General features: G+C 29.0%; 1 long non-coding RNA gene across 1 annotated transcript; it reads left to right on the top strand.

Moving 5' to 3' along the window:
* The first annotated feature begins 345 nt into the window (after positions 1-345).
* LOC123206411 lies at positions 346-3,624 on the top strand. Its single transcript, XR_006500016.1, has 2 exons — positions 346-429; positions 3,398-3,624. It is a non-coding gene; the product is annotated as an uncharacterized LOC123206411 (long non-coding RNA).
* The last annotated feature ends 3,906 nt before the right edge of the window (positions 3,625-7,530 follow it).

Raw genomic sequence — 7,530 nt, 5'->3', positions numbered from 1 at the left:
AAATATATAAGACATGGAATACAAATAAGGTAATAAAAGTTATTGATTAACTTTCCTTGTAAAAATTAAATATTCCTTATATGGTTAGAAATCATTACTATTATAACTAATTATTTAAGACTTATATAGTAATAATAATAATAATAAATAAATAATGAGTTTTATTTTTTAAAATTTTAGGTTTTGGGCTATATAATAATTTTTCACAAGTATGGGTGTGTTTCAAATTAATTGATTTTATAGGGATATATGAATTAAAATATTTTTTTATATTTAAAGGTATAATAAATAGATGTATTTTTTGTGTATATAAGCGTTACAACCCTAATTGTAAAGTGTGTAAAAGATAGATAAAAATACAAATGAGAGTGAGAGGCGGCGATGATCGTTATCATTTTCAACCATAAGTGCAAACATCGTGAATCTTAGGTAATCACTCACACATTGTTTGTTCAAGTATATATATATGTAAAATTGTTCTCCTTGTATTAATTAGTAGGATTAATTTATGATTAACCTCTTTTGTTAGATCATAGGTTGATCTTCCTAATGAGCTTTATGAAATCTTCTCTAAATCTAACAATAGAAGAGTTCCAGATTTTCTAAGCTTTCGCAATGTATGCAAAAGTTAAAGACAGTTCTGTTTGGTAACTAAGAACATATTCATGGTGTTAAAACCACCCCTTGTCATTTATATTCCAAAAAAAAAAAAAATTTATTGCATTATCAATTCCTTTCAAAATACACATACATTTAAAAACCCTAATTTTTCATATTCTTATCATAGTTTAAATATTTAAGATAAGGTTTTGCAATAGATATTTCCTAGCTCTAATGAAATTCTTAATCTATGGAGTTGTTAAAGGATTTGGTTAAATTACTTGGTAAGTTGGTAGAGATTCATTAGTACTAGTATATATACAAATGCTTAAAAATAAAGTAATATTGAATTTGTGGGTTAAATTTATAGATACCGTTGATGAAATCATTTTAATCTTTAGTTTTTATGGTATGCTTTAATCTTAATGTTAGGTGATCAAAATTCCTCCTCAATCACAGATATAATTCCTAAACAGTGACAACGAACCAATTTTGTTTAAGCCTACAATTAGTAAGGAAAGCCTTAAGGCAAACATGTTTTCTTCCAAAAGCCACGAAACAAGAAATAGGAACCCAATCTTCCATGACTATCATAATTAGTCAAGCATTGAGAAATTGTTTCTTATTATCAAGGAATCATCCTTCTAAGTTTCGACAATCGTAATGAAAATAGAATTACTCTTCTATCATGTTAAGACCATGATGGCATTGTCACACCCACGTTTGCACAAAGGGTTATCATTTCATATTTTGGATTTGAATTGTGCATATATAATAAGTTAAAAGGCCTTGTACGATCATGCACACTAGGAGTGCATGCTCATACATATGTTGAGAAAGACATAATGGTCATTTCGTGCATGATGCATGAAGTGTTTAATTATGGAAAAATATACTTCTGTGCATGATGGAGATGCACACCCGTACACCCAATAAAGGATAGGCAATGCCAACTGGTTGCAATGTATGCTTGTACATGGCATATAAATTTTGGATAAAAATGTTTCTGATGATCATAGTACATGATATTCACCAGTAAACCATTTGTATGACTTCATAGAGGTTGCATGCCTATAAATGGCATTATATGGCCAAAATAAAAGTGGTTCATGTGTCTCAATGGAGTTATTTACATTTGCTATATTTTCATGGCAAAAGAAATAAGACAAAGAGTAGTGAGACTTTGAGTGAGCAGAGGTTGTTGGGTAGGAGAAATAGCATCACTGAAATTAATTAGTAGCCACGTAAGGACTTGGGTCACCTTACATGGCAAGTAGCATGAAATTTTTTATGTTGGTTGTATGATATGGTTTTATATATAAAAAAAAAGGATAATTGGATTGATAATATTGAAGTTATGACATAGTAAACTAGATATGGTGCTAACATGATTAGAGATATGTGCATAAATATATGAATAAATGATGGTTTGAAAGCATGTTGAATGTTAATGGTTGTAATAATGTATTTTGTTATGTTAAAAGTGATAATAGGGTAGAGATGTACATTTATGCATTAAGAAATGGAGTTTGATCACTGGAAAATAGTAGAAACAGTAGGAACGACAATGGTGCATGACTGTACATGTCTTAGATAGAAAATAACCAACTCGTGCATAGGTGTACACTCGTTGGTATTATGTATTAAGGTTATGTATGGTTGTGCATTATAGGTGCATACTTGTATATAGCCTAAGAGGATGCACGATTGTAAGTAGTTAAAGTGTACGTCCATGACAAGTTGAATGTAAAGGTAACGAGCGTTAGTCAACATTAGACAGTCGTTAGTCAAATAGTGGGAAGCATAATTATGACTCTAAAGTGTATACACTTATGCATAACATTTTTTATGTATAGGTGTGCATGGTTAGTCATGCTCATATACAGTAAAAAAATGATAATTTTACCCCTATACTATATGTTGAAACAAAGACAAAGATAGAGAGGCCTTACTAGAGGAAAGTTAAGGTAATTAACAAATAAGAGGAATCCAACTATATGGAAAATGACATATAGACCGAAGTGGATTTAGATTGAATTCAAGAAAGTTATGAAAAACAAAAATGAAATGATGTACATGGAATTAGACATGTTAAAGCGATAGGGTTGTAGCTAAATATTCATGAGATGTACCATACAATTAGTATCAAGGCGTATTAGTAGTTCATTTATAATCAGGTGTGCATGGTAACAAGAATCGCACTAGTTTATTTCTGATATGGTCAACGAGATGTTTCATGTATGAGTCTATGGTAGGGACCATCTAAGAATGGTTTTTAGCTAGCAGTCTATAGCTATGCATACATGAAAAGGAAGAGATAATTACCAGATTCCTCATGTAACCAGGGTGTCAATGTTTAGTTAGCCTAAAGTTGGTAACATTGTGTTATGTGCACCAATAGAAATAGACATTTGAGATGTCATTTAGTATGCTTTCACAAGGCATTTGGGATATTGTTTATTATGCTTTCCGAATGCATTTAGGATGTCATTTAGTATGTTTTCACAAGGTATTTGGATACCTAAGATTAGAAGTTAGGTATTTGATTGATACCATAAGTTTAGGACTAGTCATTCGAGATAACGGTGCCTACGGAGTTAGGGCATGTGTTATGTTATAGATTAGTCAATAGGCATCTGGGATGCTAAAAAACACCCAAGGGTAGACCACATGTTATATACAAATTCAATTCAACTTAGGAACCTTAGGTAAGATCATTATGTTTCAAGTGTCAGATGGGTCACCTACTTACTAAGTATTGTAACATTAATGTAATCCTCTATTTGTGGCTCTACAGGTAGACAAGGTGAGTAACAGGGCATGCATGGAGCTAGCGATCAAGTTTAAGAAACTTACATGAGGAGGGGCATTTGTGTCATTTTATATTTGTGTTATGGAGTTTCAGTTGAGACTGTGTACTTGGTTATATGCATGTTTCAATTATAGATTTGTATTTTAGACTTATTGTGTGGATGACTTGAGATTTGAGTGATGATTAAGGTTTTATTCAGTTGACATTTTGCACATCTTTTTGCAAATATATCAATATTAGTATATTATACTATGAATTAAATTTATATCTTATGTACATATTAAATAGAAAAGTAAATACGTCTTTTTTTATTCATATTCCTTTTGAAGTATGTATTTGGAGAGGGATGTTACAGACACGTAACTATTTCACTACCTTAAATACTTGCATATATTATTATAGGGAACCTATGTATTACACACATAAGAGGTTGTTTGTTATGACTTAAATTATTGGGGTGTAAAACGCAAAGAGTGAATTACCTTGGGTTAGTAAATTTACATCTCTGAAATTATGTTTATAATATTTTGAAATAAATATTTAAAACAAAATTAAAAAGCCCAATTAATATTATTAAAGGGTTTGGGTCAATTATGCAAATACTCATAAGAGTTGAGGTGAATTATATAGAAAGATTATTAGGGTTATGGTATAAATTCATGTCATTCCATAACCCTAGCCACCCAACCTTTTGGTTCGTAAAATTTTATCTCACCTTGTTAGCTCTCCCTCTCATTGAAAGGAAAATTTCTTCAAAAACTTCTCAAATTTATTGTTGTATTCACACAATCATCATAGAGGTTAACGTTTGTATGTCATTTGGTTGTTGTACAATGCATATATGAACGAGTGGGACCCCGTATATATTATGAAGGAAGTGATTATCATTTGGGGTAGATTCGAAGAAAATGAGTCACCAAACGTAGGTATAAATGTTTCTAATATTCTGTTTTATATGTATAAGTAACCCTTGATCATGGGATCAAGTTTCTTATGTTCTTCATTTTAGTTTTGTTGCTATTTTTTTGCAGTTTTGCTTTATAATACATAACCCTCGAAAAATTATACAAATAATTAATCTTAATGAGATCTTTAGTTTCTTTAATAAATTTCAGAGATCGGGTATTCTTTATCCCTTGCCTGAAATCAATTTGATGAAATAGGTTTTAATTCATAATCATGCTCCATCCTTGTAACTTGTGGCTTAAAAACTCTACTTGTCTTAGCGGGAAAAATTATTATCCTATAATCTATCCATCAAAGATTAAGAAAAGTTGTTGAGCGAGGTTCAATATGTTAGCTAAATAAAAATTTCAAAATTTAGACTTATAGAAAGACAAAATGTAACTTTTAATTTCAAAAAATATTATATGATGAAATAAGTTTGCATAGGTGAGGCATTTATTTATCCCTCACGTTTTGTATTCTAAAACATTGGTCGAGGTAATACCAACCATTCATTGAGGAAGTAGTCTGTTATTTCACAATTGAAAAATGTCCCATAATTTCCCTTTTCAAACTATATATATAACAAGTATTGTCCATGAATGGCAGGTGATAAAGACAATTGCTTTCGCCTCCCCGCTTCTTTACATTGCTCAATCTTGAAGACATTCTATCACCAAGGAAAATAGCTTCATGTTTATCTCTCAATTGGTTCACCTTAACCCATTTCATCTTACATAAACTTATTGTGTACACTTCAAGATGGTAAATCGTTGGAGGGAAATCAACAATCAATAGTTGGTTCTTTGAAGCCACGAATCTCACATGCCAAATGTTGCTCAATCGAGGTAAGTCTTTTAAATTCAGAAGAATTACCTCTTAAATGACACTCAAAACACCAATATGATAACCACTTGATATACAAAAAATTCTACCACTAAAAACAACAATGTCTATAATAGATCAAGTATTCACTCTAGAGACAAAGAACATCAAAATACATTGGAGAAAGAACTGCAAGAAGAAAATTATTGTAGAAGCGAAAACTCATCATTTATTTATTTTTGTTTTCATTTTATAATAATAATAATAATAATTATCATTATTATTATATAAGTTAAAAGTAAATTACTATAGTAGTGTGAACTCCTAGCTGTGTAAAGAATGTCTAATTTTAACTAGGGAAGTTATTAATTAACTTCCTTATTTAAAATTAAATATTCCTTATATGATAGGAATCCACACTACTATGACTAATTACTTATATAATAATAGTAATAATAATTATAATATGAAAATAAAAAATAAAAATGAGTTTTAGTTTCTAAAATTTTAGGTTTTGGGCTACATAATGCTTTTTTCATAAGTTTGGGCGTGTTTCAAATTAATTGATCCCGTAGGAATATGAGAATTAAACTTTTCTTTTATATTTAAAGATGTTATATTAAAGGTAGTATGTATTGAAAAGATTTTTTTTACTTAATTATCTTACTTATAAAGATATACTTCTTACTAATAAGTTTTAACTAAGTTATTTTTAGAGTGAAAAAAAATTAAATAACTACACACAAGTGTAATAATAAGATAAATACAATATGAAACTCGATCTATTATGGACTTTTGTGACAAAAGTTTTTGTATAACAAATGTCAAATTGATATTCATAGTATCAAAACTTGTGAGGTGATTCTCCTTAATATAAAAGGCTCACGTCAATTGAACGGCATTTGGTATGTGAGGTTTGTGGTTTCAAAGAACCAATTACTGATTGTTGATTTTCCTATGACAACTTACCATCTTGAAGTGTAAACAATTAATTTATTTAAGATGTAATGGGTTAAGGTGAATTGATTGAAAGATGAACATGAATCTATTTTCCTTAGTGACAAAATGTCTTCAAGATTGAGCAATGCAAAAGAAGTGGGGCACATATTTTTATCATCTATCATTCATAGATAATACTTGTTATATATATAGTTTGAAAGGGAAGATTATGAGGTGTTTTCGATTGTGAAACAACAAGATACTCTCTGAGTGAATGGTTGGTATTTCCCCAACCAATGTTCCAACATAGAGAACCTGAGAGACGAATAAATGTCTCACCTATGCAAAATTATGTCATTATTTAATATTTTCTCAAATCAAAAGTTGCATTTTGTATTTTTAGTAAATGTTTCTCATGCTTAAATGATATGGAACATGAATTATATGTACTATTGTCATGACGACTTATATGTAATTGTTTAGTTATGAGGTTAAAAATTCAGAAATGGCAATTTAGATGAATTAATGTGAATTACGCATGCTAAAAGTAGTTCTAGAATGATTACTATGACCAAGGTATATAAAACCTTATTTTTAATGCCTTAGAGAGTAGAAACGATAGTAAAAAACTTGAGAATTTTAATTACATATAAAAATGATTATCCATTATAAATAAGCTAACTTTTTTTTTTTGACACAATTTAACTTGTTCCAATGTTTTCTGTTATTAGAGAATATAAATGTTAAAAATAAATTTAAAACATAATTTTTAAAGTTTAAAAAATATATTCAAGCTTGAGTTGAGCCCGTCCTCCCATAACTCAAGCTCAAGTTTAAATTAAATATTTTTTTATACCTAATTTGGCTATCAAATTTAAGGTAGTTTGACTCAAATTTATATTTACATGTTAAATTCCTTAAAAGAAGAAAATTTGAAAAAGTAATTTTTGACATATTAAAGATGCCAATTTGTAGTTGTCCTAACAACAAAGCTGTTATAACATTATTATTATTATTATTATTGTTGTTGTTGTTGATATGATGAATAGAGAGGTTAGGGATTAAAAAAAAGGATTTTTTTGGCATTATGGTAATTAATGAAAAATTAATGGGACGCTTTTGTACTTTGGATTTGGCATTGAAACAACCTTAATTTGGATTTCTTAAACAATTCAAAAAAAAAAATGAATAAAACAACTATTTAATACGTGTTTAATATATTTTAGGTTAAAAAATTTGAAACTTCATGTTTAGTACTCTAATTAAACGGAAATGTAAATTAAACACAAATTATTCCAGTGTTTACTAACTAGGGTTGAAATATTAAGACTACTAAGTAATTTATAAGAAAATTAATGAAAAATATATATGGCATGGAATACAAATAAGGTAATAAAAGTTATTGATTA

The sequence above is a fragment of the Mangifera indica genome, chromosome 2 (assembly GCF_011075055.1).
Source record: "Mangifera indica cultivar Alphonso chromosome 2, CATAS_Mindica_2.1, whole genome shotgun sequence".
NCBI lineage: Eukaryota > Viridiplantae > Streptophyta > Magnoliopsida > Sapindales > Anacardiaceae > Mangifera > Mangifera indica.
This window is presented reverse-complemented; position numbering and strand designations above follow the sequence as displayed.